We start from the raw sequence: 15,352 nt of genomic DNA, 5'->3' as shown, positions 1-15,352 counted from the left end.
ACATGAAAGTGTTACCTACTAGAAGTAACCATAAACAATGGCCCAGCTAAGTTTCAATTGAAGAGTCAGGGGGAAAAACGCTTTCAGTCCATTTTAGTAAATTTTTCAGAAGAGCAAAAAAAAAGTTTTTCTCTCTATATGTTCTAACATACATTCAACTGGTAAACAACAGGACAAAGAGTCGTGTGGCGCGACGGGTTAGGTGCATAGCAACGTGATTCATTGGCCTCCCCACTGCACAAACTGTACCCTGAGCGGTTTTCCCACTGCGCGCTGTGACTAAAAGCGTGTTCCCCCCTCAGTGCTATTAGTTTTTATTAAACTACTGTGGACTGGTAGCGTTTTTCTCCCTTTTGCTTTGCGGGGTCAATAGAGACGGAATTGAACTAAAATACTCCGTAAAAACCTGAATTTCCAAATTTTTGGACTGAAAGCGTTTTTCCCCCTGACTCTTCCATTATTTTACTCATAAATAAAAAAAATTAAAAAATTCCCTGTTTATGGAGATAAAAAAACGAAAAAAACTTTTAATATTTAAAAATTGAGGCCAATTTAATATTAAAGTAGTACTTTTGTTAATTGTGCAAACAATCAGCTATTTTAATGATTTGTGGGAATATAATATTAAGCTCTCTTAATTAATAAAGTATGGCTTAGTTAGTAGTTTCAAATGTATATTAAAAAATAGTATTTAGTAAATTTGAGGATATACTGGCAATTTATAATTTTGGTAGAATGCCTATTTTTGATGTATTTGCCCTCCATCATAATTTTCACCTGAGAAATAATGAAATTGATCAGGTCTGTCACGGAGGTGAGGAATTTTCCATTAATATAGGCCTAATAGATACATTTTTCAGGGATTTTTTTTTTCTTCGTTGTTACATTCTGCACATGAAAAATGTAAATTTTTCACGAATGAAATGTGATGAAAACATTTTCACTTCTTTTTTTACATTAATTTACATCCCTGAAATTCAAGTTCACGGAGGTGAGAAGTCAGAGTAACCACACTAAGTTTTTAAAGCAAAATCTATCTTCTTGTTCTTCGACAGAAATCTCACAACTTCAACTATGGCAACAATGAAAACTTCAACAATGAAAATAAACAAGGGGGCTCCCTTGTATCATGGAAAATAAAATTTAATGTCATTAGTGGCACGTGTTAATGAGAAATGGTATTTTGTGCTTAGGTAACGGAGGTGAGAATTTATTGCGTGACATGACTCCTTGTCCTACTTAAACGAACTAAAACACAATATTAAACAATTAAATGTACTTAAAAGAAGACGATTTAAGATACTTGGGAAAGGAATAATAAATAAGTATATACTTTTAATTAAACAAGTTATTAAACAACATAAACAATAGCACAAGGTGTGTGACATGCCAAGGAGGTGAGAATTCACACATTTGTGAAACAAAAATATACTAAAATAAAAATTATTACTAAAAAATTGTTGGAGAGTTTAAATAGATATATTTTTGATGAAATAAAAAATCATTGTTAAATGAATTGTTTCTTAACGTTTTTACGGTAAGAGGCATGTGACAGAAAAGTAAAAAAAATTCAAGAATGACACATATAATGTAAACTATATATATATATATATATATATATATATATATATATATAAATATATATATATATAAATATATTTATGCAGTGAAAATTCTCTGAAGCGACTCTTTGTTCTTAAAAAAAATGGTCACTCTTAGAGCTTGTTTTCGAATGTATATGAAACAATAATGTATAAATAGTAATTGTAAAATATAATAATAATAATGTAAAAGAAATTTGTGGACTGTCACAAAACAATATATGCAACCAGAATGAAACAAACTACTGTCATAAAACGTATAGTGTATCCTATGAAGAGATAAGCCAATGAGTAGGAATTCAGAATAAAACATCGTTTTATTAACAAGTTACAGTATGAAAGAGGATAGAAATCAGTAAGTAGTACAGACACCTATGGTAGCTATACAGGACGAAACAAGGCACGACATTGAATCAAGTATGTCACTCATGCGATTCATGGCCCTTTGCAAAAGTTATTCCTTCATTTTTGCTACCTCACAGTTGATTCACCACTATGGACACTGGACAGTATTTATGTAACGTCACTGCGGGTCAAAACCGGCACTGCAGTGCATTGTGGGAACTGTAGCAGACAAAAATCCGGTACTACAGCGTATAATAACACTTGTATTTATTCGGCTTATAAACTCTTCTTTATTTTTAAAAATGAGAGGTTTTGTAAGTTTTTTACTAAGAAACGTTGTAAAAGAATGATGAACGATTCATTTAATACGAAATACTCTCTTTATTATAGTACTTTCATAGGTTTAAGCCTCTTTGGTTCCTCATCAGAAACATGGTGAAAACTCGAATTCTCGTTCAACTTTTCTCGGCATTTCTCATGCAGTCACAAGTCTGTATAAGCCCTAAGCATGTTCATGATGCGTATGAAGTCCAGTAATCCTTAAATAAAACGAGTTTTTTTAGCACCACTAACACTGCGTAGTTGGTCAAAATTCCCGCAGACGGACAGCTGATGGGACCGTTGCCAAACCGTGAATAAGGTCCATTCCGAGAAGGCTGTAACTGCCTTCCAAGTATGTCCCAAATGCGCTGCATTTGCGAAAGCTCTGGTGATGTGGTAGGCCATGGACGTACGTCATCATTTTGATGGCATTGTTGGGAGAGTCACAGTATGTGGATGACCGTTGCCGTTTTAACAAATGGTCCTTGATGGCTTGATACTGTACTATACTCCAGGGTCCCCCGTACCTTCTATTATAGCTGATTTAACCAGTTGGATGGATCCCTGAACAGAGCTGTTTTTATCCACACCGGGAGCAGAACAAATAATGGTCCAGTGCCCTTAGAGGTATTGATTTTAAATGGGAACTTGAACTTTGTGACCACGAATATATTTCCGTTCTCCAGTCGCCATTTATGAACACGGAGGATCTTTGATCGGCCAGCATCAAAGGCGGGACCCTCCAGCTACAAGTCCGGCGCTTTACCGATCAGACCACCATGACGTCCTTGGGTGACTTGATAGCACAACCTGCCAACACAACCAGCGCAAAAATGCCATCTACGAAACTGCAAGCGGCCATAGTACCTCGAAGGACGACTAGACGTTCGAAAACATGCCGACTCCGGGTTTCTTTTTTCTCTAATTTTCATACTCTCCTTGCATTAAAAAAAAAAAAAAAAAAAAAAAAAAAAAACTGACAACCAATTGGTTTGATTAGGTACATGTATAAAGCCCAATAATGACAAAATAACTATCATTGGCAGCCAACCGGCTTGCTTGATTATCGAACCCTCTGTAATAGACTCTGCCCACGCCATCACTTAGTTGGCTTGTTTTTTCACTAACAACTGTCAGCAAACGAATTTGTTGCTTAACATTTTCTAAGTAATCACTTTCAAATAAAAATAATAATATATTTTTTAAATCAATCTCAGCTATAAAGTAGTAAAAGGAATGCATGTATCGTTTGAGCAAGGTGGGAAACTTCTGAGGGTTCTTGGTTAATTCCAATAAGTGTTGGCACGAATGTGCAAATCTAAAAGATCCGATAAAATATAAATGTTTTGTTTTTTTTAATAGAAAGACTTTATCTATAAAAGCTTGTTTGTCACTAGAAAGAGCAAAATAAAATCAGTATACGATTTATTGGTGACAACACTCAATAATTGCAGTCAATCCTAAAATCTTCATAAAGGTTAATTCTAAAGCTGTCAAAAAACTAAAATTAAAATTTGAGCCAAGAAAAGTAGGTATAGTAGAAGCTATTCGTACAAAGCTGTATACGGCCGCATTGTGTGTCAAATTTGCTCCAGATACGTACACGTACCCGACCTCTCCCCACAATATAGTGTAATATTTTCGTTGAAATTTTTAAAATGAAATTTAAGATTTATTATTAAGGAATTTTTCAGAATTGAAATATTTCAATTTTTATAAACCCTGAAATTAAGTTGAGGTGTTACCCACAAGATGGGTGTCATCCAGGAGGGGGGAGGGGGCCTGCCCCTCTCAAAAATATATTTTGACTTAGCGAAAAAGTTTCTTTCTCTCTCAAGTTACAGCTTTCAAAAATTGAAAGCACAGGATTTGATCAACATCAATTTGCTAAAAATTAAAGGGGAGCAAATTAATCCTTTTCAGATTTAAGAAAAATGGGATTTTTAAGTAATTTCACTTTAGAAATCGCAACTATTCGATAATTTGATTTTCAAATTGAATTTCTAACTTTGTATGCATCTTAGGTTTAATAATGTTCCCATTATTTTTTCTGAGAGTATACTCCCAGTAATCAATCATGCACAATATGTGTATGCGATCATATACATACTTTTTTCCGCCGCTAGAGGGCGCTACAGTTGCTGGGGAGTGTTTTTGCTGCTCCTGAGATAAGTGATTTTTTACTGTAATTGTTTATTTTACTACTTTAGTTTAGGTATTTTTATTGTATTTTATCATATAATTAAGTATTTTTGTGCTTTTAAGTCTTATTTTTGATTTACTTGCTTTCTTGAAGTGTTTTTCTATTCTGTGTAGCTAAGCCTAAATTGTGCTGATTTCTTGTTAAGCCTGACTGCTCTGTTTAGGGAGAACTTGTTTATTTTAATTTACTGCTTGTCTTAGGATTTAGTAATATTTGTATCTTTTACTTCCAATGCTTTCTAATTCTAATAATTAGCATTATTTCTCCAATTTTGTATTTTTGTATTGACTTTTTAAGTGTACCATTTTGAGCTAGAATGGGAGTTATATGCATAATGAAGGAGGTTAAAAGTGGTAAAGGGGACAAGTGGATTTCTTGTGACCTATGTCAGATGTTCTGCTTGTTTAAGGGGAAGGATGAGTCTGAGAAAGATTTCATTTGCACAAATTGTGTTGAACTCTCAGAAATCAGAGTTAGGATGCTTACTTTGGAGGGTGAGTTAGCATTAGGCTGTAGGCATGTAGATGGGGTAAACACTCCAGAGGGAAAGGGGGAAGTTAGCAAAAAGGATGTGGAAATTAGCTGTGTGTTAGATAGTGGGAATATTCCAGAATTAAAGGAGGAAGTTAGTAAAAAGGATGTGGAAATTAGCTGTGTGTTAGATAGTGGGAAAATTCCAGAGGTAAAGGGGAAAGTTATTGCTGAGGCGACTGACTGGGAAACAAAGGGTATAATTTTGGGAGATTCAATGGTGCGTGAGGTGGGAAACTCAATAGGCAGAGTTAGACGTAAGGTGGCTAGATGTTGTTTGCCAGGGGCTCGGGTGAGAGATGTAAATAGGGTTGCTGAAAAGAAGGGGGTATTTAATAAAGAGGATGTAGTTACTTTGTGGGTGGGAACTAACGATGTAGGCCAAAGTAACAATGATGAGTTTACAAAGGAATGGGATTCCCTGTTGGACAAAGCAACCAACTGTTCGGCAAATGTCCAAGTGGTTGGTTTGCTTCCCAGGTATGGAGTGCATAGGAGTTGGTTAAACCAACGGGCTAGGTGTATGAACCTGGTACTCAAGAAAATTTGCGTTAAGCGTAGTATCAGGTTTATTGATGTGTGGAGTAGATGTAAACGAGATTTGATTGCTAGGGATGGCCTACATCTGAGCTCTACAGGGGTCAAAATAGTTAGTGGTTTGGTTTTAGAGGCTTCAAAATCAAAAAACTAAGTTGGAATGGGGGGCATGGTTTAAGGAGCAGAATTCGAAAGGGTACTAACTATCGGGATTTTAGTAGAAACGGAAATAGGGTGGCTAATAAGAGAAAAGATTTTAACACTTGGGATTCAAACAATCGTGCAGCATTAAATAAAAGTAAGATGGGCTTACTTAAGGTTTTTTATACAAATGCTCGTAGTATTAGGAACAAGATGGAAGAATTGAAAAGCATAATTATAGACGAGAGGTTGGATATTATTGGAGTTACCGAGACATGGGCTACCAAAAGTGATGATGATTTATTATCTATTGCTGGGTATAATTTGTTTAGACAAGATAGAGTAGATAAAAGAGGTGGTGGGGTTTTATTTTATGTCAGAGACACTTTAATTTGCAATGAATTGGTAATTAATGATAAACCTAATGAGATTGATATGATTTGGCTGGAGTTGATTAGTAATAAGGGCAAAAAACTACGTTTGGGGAATATTTATAGGCCACCCAACTTAAGCCAGGGTCAAGACGAACAGATGTTTAGTATTATTAGTGACATTTCTAGCAAGGGGTCAGTCATCATAATGGGAGATTTTAATTTTCCAGGAATTGATTGGAATAATTTTTACCATAGTAATAGCAGAGAAGAGGATTTTTTGAAAGTAATTGGTGACTGTTTCTTAGATCAAATTGTAACTCAGGGTACTCGACAGGACGCAATATTAGATCTAGTTTTCTGCGACATGGAAGGCTCTGTTCAGGGGTTATGTGTAGGGGAACACATTGGAGATAGTGACCACAACAGTATTAGGTTTGGGATTAAATTTGATATGCACAAAGGAGAGAATTTTAGGGTTGTGCCCAATTTCAGAAATACTGACTTTGTGGCACTTCGGCAGAGTTTGAAAGCAGTTTTTTCTTCTGGATTGGACAATAGCGATGTGAATCTTCAGTGGGCAGAGTTTAAGGAAAATCTAGCGAATACGGTTAGGGATCATGTTCCTTTTAGGAGAAAGGGTGTCAACACTAAAATTTGGCCAATGTGGTTCTCCAGGGAAACTAAAGACGCTCTAAATTACAAGCAAGCTGCTTTTCATAGGTTTAGAGAAACAGGTCACAGTGCAGATAGGCTCCAATATTGTAAGGCAAGGCGTAAATTTAAGTATTTGGTACGGATTCAGAAAAGAGAGTTGGAGCAAAGACTGGCAGATAACATAAACATGAATCCCAAGAGGTTTTTTGCATACGCTAATTCGGGGAAAGTTCGAAATAGTCATATTGGGCCACTGGTTGATGAGCACGGAATTTTAATTCAGGACGATAGTGATATTGCTAATGTTCTTAATAACTTTTTTTCGAGTGTTTTTAACGATAACTGTATCTCAACAGTTGACACCAACAAGACACAAGCTATAGTACAGCTTGAGGACTTTGTATTTTCCAGGGATGACGTTTTACTTCATTTGAAAAAATTAAAGAGACTAAGGCTCCGGGGCCAGATAATATTTATCCGAAAATTTTAGTTGAATGTGCAGAGGAATTAGCAGATGTAATCACAAACATTTTCAATGCTTCTTATAATTCGGGGACAGTGCCAGAGGACTGGAAGCTGGCTAACATTACACCGCTCTTCAAGAAAGGGTCTAAAGGGAGTGCGGGAAATTATAGACCTGTGAGTCTAACTTCGGTGGTTTGCAAAATTTTTGAAACATTGATGAAAATTAAGATAGTAAATTTTCTAGAGACTAATAATCTATTGACTAGTTTTCAGTATGGTTTTAGGAAAGGTAAATCTTGTGCAACTAATTTATTACATTTCTATGACAAAGTTACCATGGCTTGGGACAATAAGAAGCCTGTAGATGTTGTTTACATTGATTTTCAAAAAGCTTTCGATAAGGTACCGCATGTTGCTCTACTTAGCAAATTAGCTGATATAGGAATAGGAGGGAAAACTTTCATTTGGGTAAAAAACTGGCTGACTGGAAGGAAACAAAGGGTAGTTGTAAGGGGAAATTATTCTAATTGGAGTGAGGTTTTAAGCGGGGTTCCTCAAGGCTCAGTGTTAGGGCCTGTTTTGTTCATTGTCTTTATAAACGATATTCACAAAAATATTTCTGGGAACATGAATTGTTTTGCTGATGATGTCAAAGTTATGGGGACTGTAGAAAATGAAGAACAAGCAAATCAGCTGCAAGAGGATCTAGATCATATTACGGAGTGGGCTGATAAATGGGGTATGGCTGTTAATGTTGGGAAATGTCAAGTGCTACATTTAGGGCATGGAAATAAGTGTACAAGTTATTATTTGCAAGGTTCAGTCATTAGTCAGGCAGACAAAGTTACTGATCTGGGGGTCCTAATAAGTCAGGATTTAAAGTTTAGCCAACAGTGCAGAATTGCTAGCAACAAAGCCAATAAGATGCTTGGGTTTATCAATAGATCTATTTCAAATAAATCTAAAGAAGTTCTTCTGCCCTTATATAGAAGTTTGGTAAGACCCCATTTGGAGTATGCTGTTCAGTTTTGGTCTCCTTATCTTAAGAAAGACATTAATGTATTGGAAAGGGTTCAAAGGCGGGCTACAAGGCTAATAAGTGGACTTTCCCACTTAGATTATGATTCCAGGCTTAGAAGGCTAAAAATGTACAGTCTTGAGCAAAGAAGAGACCGAGGGGACATGAATCAGCTGTTTAAATTTATTAAAACGAAAGATGTTACGGGGCTTAAGTTTAGCACTGAAAACAGGACAAGGGGTCATTGTTTTAAGCTATTTAAATCTCAGGCTAATATGGATGTTAGGAAAAATTATTATTTTAGCAGGGTAGTGGAACCTTGGAACAGCTTACCGGAAGAGGTGGTAATGAGCAAAGGAGTAGACAGTTTTAAGAGGGCCATTGATCTTCACTGGGGAGTGTAAATTGACTAGGACCAGTCTAGCTGGGCCCAGAGCCTGTTGCTGGTCGTCACTTTTGTATTTGTATTTGTATTTGTATAATATGTCATTATATGAAAAATTTTGAAGCTTGAGGGTATACGCTATATGCTTAAAAAAGGTTTGAGAGTATACGGCATATATGGAGTATGGGAACACCACTGCTTAGTTTTACAAAAAAATACAACGCGAAAATTTCATAAAAAGGAACTAATATTTCAATCTCTGTTTAGTGGTTATCCCCTTCCCATGAGAGTGGGGGATTTGGAAAACAAAATAAATAAATAATTAATTAAGCCGGAGTCAGAGTCGGAGTTGAACGTTTCAAAATCCAGGAGTCGGACACTTTTCTTCCGATTCCGCAGCCCTGGTCTCAACAAAACGTTCCCCACACTACCATATCTTCTATATATATAAAAATGGAGTTTGGTAAATTTGTTCCCTAAGATCTCAGAAACTACCCGGTAGATTTGGCTGAAACTTTCACCGTTTGTTCAGTTTGGTACTGGGAAGGTTTATAGACCAGTTCGAAAAAATTCCGATTGATAGTTCCCTTTTTATTCCAATTTTAGTCCCAATTTTCGCATAAATGCCCCAATATAGGGGTGGAAAAAAACTTGCACATAATAACATTATATGTCCATCGAAAGCGCCAATTTTTCTGCTGAAGATAGCATCTGTTCGAAGTTTCTAAGTTGTATAAAAAACGAGTTATGAGCTTTTTTGTTCCCTGTTCGAAGGCTTTCATCAACCGAAGTCATTATTTAGTGTGTCATCTCAACTCCCAAGAATTGTTGTATTGTTGAATATTTTTGCGTTTCGTCTGACTTTTTGAGGCTTTTCTCAAGTCAAATCTTAAAGTAACGTTTTTCCACAAGATTGGCTAAAAATAAATGGATTTGGCTGATCATTTTACTTTTAAACGGAACTTGTAATTAATGGTTTATTATTATAATTTATGCTGATTGGACACTTGCTCACTATATCCAACCAACCAGCAGAAATATCGCCAGAATTTTTCAGAAAGATTTCAGTAGCTGATGCATTTGGCAGTTTTTTCCACTGTCGCTGTTTTTGAGCCCAAAGACTACGTAATAATGTTTCTCAGCTTTCACCATATAAACAAAATATTGGCAATCAAAGATACTTAAAAAAAAAAAAAATACTGTGTAAAATAATTCAACAACTAAATTAGGCAAATCCATAAACCGCACAAAAACTTCCATTAATTTTTCTTTTTGCACGATTTCAAACAATCGCCAAATTTTACTACTTATTTTGGAAACATTTCGGATGAAACCGTTTAGCACCATTTTATTTTGACCAAAAGTATCTCAGCATCTGGCAACAATATTTCTATAATAAAAATTAGTAAGGAGGGGGAGTATTCGGAACTCCAGCGCTCGAATACGCTACCTTGCGGTGATTTATAAAACTGCGAATGCAACTAAAACTTTGCCACGTTGCGTTCCATGTGTGTCTGTTGACGTAAACACAGGCAGTTTGTTCTGAGTATTTATTAACGCGATCGATGTGTCTTAGTTTGCTTTCAGCTACAGAAATTAATTCGTCCCTTAGTAGTATTCTCGAGCTCCTCAAAATAATGTTAGTTTTCATTATTTCCTTATGATAGAACATTTTGCGTACAGAAACTTAATGTAGAACTTTAATTCCTTTAACTATTTTTTCAGATCACCAGATGTCGCCTTAAGCGTCTTTAATAAACGCACTTATATCATATTAATTGTAACTCTTGCGAATCGAACTGCGCAGTACTCTCCAGTCAGCCATTATCTATACAACATGTTTCGTTCTACGCACTACCAAAGGTAGGCGATTATGTATTATATATTTTAGTTCATAATGTTTTTTCATATGCAAATATATTCATCACATTGTATAATCATTGCTTTCATTAAATATATGGATCGAACTTGCGCCTGGTTATTAAAAATAACATTTGATTATGAGACTGAAGTGATTGAAGATTTTGATGTTTAGTATTTAACTTCAATTAAGTAAATTTAAAGTCGTAAATGTTTCAAAATGAAACTTAATCTTTTGAAAAAAAAATAAGTATAACTTTTTCAAATGGCTGACTTAAAGAAAAAAAAAGGCGCAAGTGTAAAAACTGAAAAAAAGAAAAACTAGTTCTTTAAAGAAGAATTTTTTTTCCCTATAAGTATTGTTATTGTGTATTTTAAATTGTGTTCACATATATCTTTCAATTTATCACAATGGCTCAAAAAGATGCTGTGTATATTGACAAACTTAATGATGGCAATTATTCAATTTGGAAATTTAAAATGGAACAACTTTTAATTAAAGAAGGCTTATATGATGTCGTGTTCGAAGCAAAACCGGAAAAAGTAGATGAAAAATGGAATAAAGGTGATAGAAATGCTAGGGCTTTAATTTGCCTAAATATTAGCGATTCGCAAATAATTCATGTCCTGCATTCCAAATCAGCACAAGAAACTTGGGAACACTTGAAATCCGTACATGAGAGAGTAAATTTAACAAATAAACTATTTCTTCTTAGAAAATTATATTCTATTAAATACTATGAAAACTCAAAAATTCAAGATCATATTACCGAAGTCTTAGAATTAACGGAAAAATTAAGAAGCATTGGCGAAGAAGTGAAAGAAAATAACTTAATAGCGATTCTGTTATGTTCATTGCCAAATTCATACAGTAACTTAATAACTGCGATAGAAAGTAAATCGGAAGATGAACTAACTTTAGAATATGTAAAAGGGAAATTAATAGACGAATATACTCGTAGAGAAGAAATGAAACAAGTTCATAACAAAGTAGATTCTATGGCTTTGAAAGGAACCAGTAAAAGATTCACGAAAAAGTATTGCGATATTTGTAAAAGAAATAACCATTTTCGAGATCAATGCTATTATTTAAATCGACAAGCAAACGGCGCCTCTCGTGATTCGAAGCCGAAACAAAACTACAAAAATAAAAATTTCACTAACGAAAGCAGATTTCGCAGCGTTCAAGGTTATGACAAGCCAAATAATTCCAACGCGGAAGTAAAATATAAAGAAAGAAGCAAGTGTGCTTGGGAATCTGAAGCCATAAATAACGGGAATGAAACCGATGCACTAAATAACGGGGATACTTACTGTAGTGAGTTAGATGAATCTGTTTTAATAACAAATGAATATTCTAATTTAGCAGAAGATACTGAATTTCTGATTGATTCAGGTGCCACTTCACATATGGCGCGTAATTTAAATCTTTTCTGTCAGCTAGATAAAAGTAAGAAGCAAAGTGTGACTATTGCGAATGGGGAGAAACTAAAATCTCAAGGTATTGGTGATATACGTTTCAAAGTGAAAACTTCTGACAACACAATAAACAGAATCAAGTTGGAAAATGTTTTATATGTACCAGACTTAGATAGCAATTTATTATCTGTAAAAGCATGTACTGATAATGGTTGTGTTGTTAAATTCGAAAGTGATAAATGCACAGTTACGAAAAATAATAAGATTATACTGAAAGGAGAACCAACTAATGGTTTATTCAAACTGGATATAATTAAAAGTGATGAAAGGTCGTTTACCGTATCTGAAAAAGATGTTACTTGCTCGGATTCAAACTGTATTTTAAAATGGCATCAAAGATTAGGCCACAGAAGTTTTGAAGCGATCAAGAAAATAATGAAGGATGACTTAGCAAGAGGAATACAAATTAAAAACTGCTCGCATAACTTAGATTGTTCAATATGCATAAAAGCTAAGTTAACGGAGAAACCATATCCTAAGAATGCTAATTCTAGATCAGAACAGATTTTAAATTTAATCCACACTGATTTAGCAGGCCCATTTGAAGTTGAAAGTTTAGGCGGAAAAAGATATTTTTTAACTTTTATTGATGATTATTCGCGGTATACTCATGTGTATTTTCTTTCTTCAAAAGATGAAGTTTTCGATAAATTCAAAGAATATGTATCATCAACAACTAATAAATTTAGAATGAAGATTAAAGCAATAAGATCCGACAATGGAAGAGAATACTGTAACAAAGAAATGGAAAATTACTTCAAAGAGCTAGGAATTTCTCATCAAACCACAGTTCCTTACTCACCGTCTTCTAATGGAACGGCTGAACGCAAAAACAGATCTCTACTTGAAATGACTATTGCTATGCTTATAAACTCAAAGTTACCAAAAAGTTTTTGGGCAGAAGCAGTTTCAACAGCAAATTATCTTCAAAATCGATTGCCTACAAAAGCAGCTCCGAAGACCCCTTACGAACTTTGGAACGGACAAAAGCCAAATTTGGGTCATTTGAAAGTTTTTGGATGCAAAGCATACATGTACGTTCACAAACAGAAACGGAGGAAACTTGATGAAAAAGCAATAGAAGGAACCTTTGTAGGATATGATATGAGAAGTAGAGGATATAGAATCTATACAGGTGGAAGAAAAATAGTAGTAAGCAGAACAGTAAAATTTTCTGAAGAGATACATGAGTCGAAGGAAGGAGCAGAAGATTATTACATCAATCAATCGGATTTAATTCACTTTAATCTGCCTCAGCAACATGAAGACGAAGACTGCAGTGAAGAAGTGTTAGAAAAAGAACATGAGCAAACAAATGAAGGAGTGGTAGAAGTAGAGGAAGAAGAAAATCTTCAAAGAAGATCAAGCAGAAAAACAAAAGGTATTCCACCAGAAAGGTTGATATACAAGGCTGAAACAAATCTTCCTGTGTCACATGAAAATAGAGATCCACAATCTTTTGTTGAAGTACTAAGATTACCAAAATTGGAGCAAGAAAAATGGTTCACAGCTATGAAAGAAGAAATACAGTCCTTAAAAGAAAATGATACCTATGAACTGACCGAACTACCTGAAGGAAAACGTGCAGTTGGAAACAAGTGGATTTTCAAAACTAAATATGACGAAAACGGCCAAGAAGTGAAATGCAGAGCAAGAATTGTTGTAAAAGGTTTTACACAAAAGTACAAAATTGATTTTGATCAAACATATTCGCCAGTCGTCAGACATACAACAATTCGCACTTTTCTTAGTTGGGCAGCAATTAACAAGGCAAAAGTGTATCAAGTAGATGTTAAAACAGCTTTCCTGAATGGTAAACTAGACGAAGAAATTTATATGCTACAACCAGAAGGGTTTGAAGATCCAAATCATAAAAACAAAGTTTGCAAGCTAAGAAATTCAATTTATGGTTTAAAGCAAGCTGCAAGATGTTGGAATATTGAAATGGAAAAGACATTAACGAATCTCGGATTCTCACAAAGCAAAGCTGACCCCTGTTTATTTACAAAAGGAACTAATGAAGATAGAATAAATCTAATCGTTTATGTTGACGATATTTTGATTACAGCTAAAGAAGAAAAGTTAATCAAGAATATAATAGGTGATTTGCAGAAAAGTTATAAAATAACATCACTGGGAGAAACCAAATATTTTCTAGGCATGGAAGTTAACAGGAAAAAGGATGGAAGTTTTATGCTCTCACAGAAAAATAAAATCGATCAACTTGTGAAACAGTTTGGATTGGATGATGCTAAACCAACCAGCACACCAATGGAAACGAATTATTACAGTTTGCAAAAAGAAGAAAATCTTCTAACTTCGAATGATCAATACAGGCAAGCTATTGGAAGTCTTATGTTTATCTCGACTGTTACACGTCCAGATATAACTTCAGCAGTTCACATACTAAGCAGAAGATGCAATAATCCTACCCAAAAGGACTGGAACGCAATAAAGAAAGTCATCAGATATTTAAACTGTACAAAAGAAATTTGTTTACAATTAACAGCAAAATCAGCACCAACTTTAACTGTTTACACGGATGCAGATTTTGCACAAGACCAGCATGACAGGAAATCAACATCTGGATACCTGATATTTCTCGGAAACTCACTAATTTCATGGGCATCGAGGAAACAAACTACAGTTTCATTATCGTCAGCTGAAGCTGAATATATAGCTCTGTCAGAAGCAATGCAAGAACTTTTATGGTTGCTAAAACTCACAAACGACTTGGAACTTTCTCAGTCATTGCCAGTAAAAGTGTTTGAAGACAACCAATCCACAATAAAGCTGGTGCAGTCTGAGAAATTCAGTTCACGAACCAAACACATTGATACAAAGTATCATCACATCAAAGACTTGTTCAACAGAAACATTATAGACTTGGACTATCTTCCAACTAATGAGATGCTTGCAGATATAATGACTAAACCTCTTCCTAAAGTAAAATACCAGTATTGTAGGGGTAAAATGAACCTGGTTTAAGTTTCTATAGCAAAACCAGGGGATATGATAGAACATTTTGCGTACAGAAACTTAATGTAGAACTTTAATTCCTTTAACTATTTTTTCAGATCACCAGATGTCGCCTTAAGCGTCTTTAATAAACGCACTTATATCATATTAATTGTAACTCTTGCGAATCGAACTGCGCAGTACTCTCCAGTCAGCCATTATCTATACAACATGTTTCGTTCTACGCACTACCAAAGGTAGGCGATTATGTATTATATATTTTAGTTCATAATGTTTTTTCATATGCAAATATATTCATCACATTGTATAATCATTGCTTTCATTAAATATATGGATCGAACTTGCGCCTGGTTAGTAAAAATAACACCTTAATAATAGGTGAAAGCGAAAATTCTGGATTAACAAACTTGGATAACGTTATACAAGGTAAATAATTTTATTGTTTTGTATGAATTTGTA

This window comes from Uloborus diversus, unplaced genomic scaffold (assembly GCF_026930045.1).
Source record: "Uloborus diversus isolate 005 unplaced genomic scaffold, Udiv.v.3.1 scaffold_14, whole genome shotgun sequence".
Taxonomy (NCBI): domain Eukaryota; kingdom Metazoa; phylum Arthropoda; class Arachnida; order Araneae; family Uloboridae; genus Uloborus; species Uloborus diversus.
The sequence above is the reverse complement of the archived record's forward strand: the minus strand, read 5'-3'. Positions refer to the sequence as shown.